We start from the raw sequence: 265 nt of genomic DNA, 5'->3' as shown, positions 1-265 counted from the left end.
GAGCAACAGCCGCAGCTGAGCTGCTGATGCCCCAGGTGCCCCGACCCTCCTGGGCAGACGGTTACAGCTTTCGCCGCTCCCTCCGCTCCATCCTCCGCCCCGGCGCAAGCCCTGCGGCCCCTCCGCTCACCCCCCCTGCTTTCCCACCGTGGGAGGTTGTGCTGCCCTGGGGACGTGGATAATTCCCACTGGGAGTGTCCCATCTTTTGTCCTACTGCCGGGAGAGCCTGAGGAGGGTCGCCGTGTTTCCGCTCCCGTGCACAGC

This window comes from Eurypyga helias, unplaced genomic scaffold, assembly GCF_000690775.1.
Source record: "Eurypyga helias isolate BGI_N326 unplaced genomic scaffold, ASM69077v1 scaffold27893, whole genome shotgun sequence".
Classification (NCBI taxonomy): domain Eukaryota; kingdom Metazoa; phylum Chordata; class Aves; order Eurypygiformes; family Eurypygidae; genus Eurypyga; species Eurypyga helias.
The sequence above is the reverse complement of the archived record's forward strand: the minus strand, read 5'-3'. Positions refer to the sequence as shown.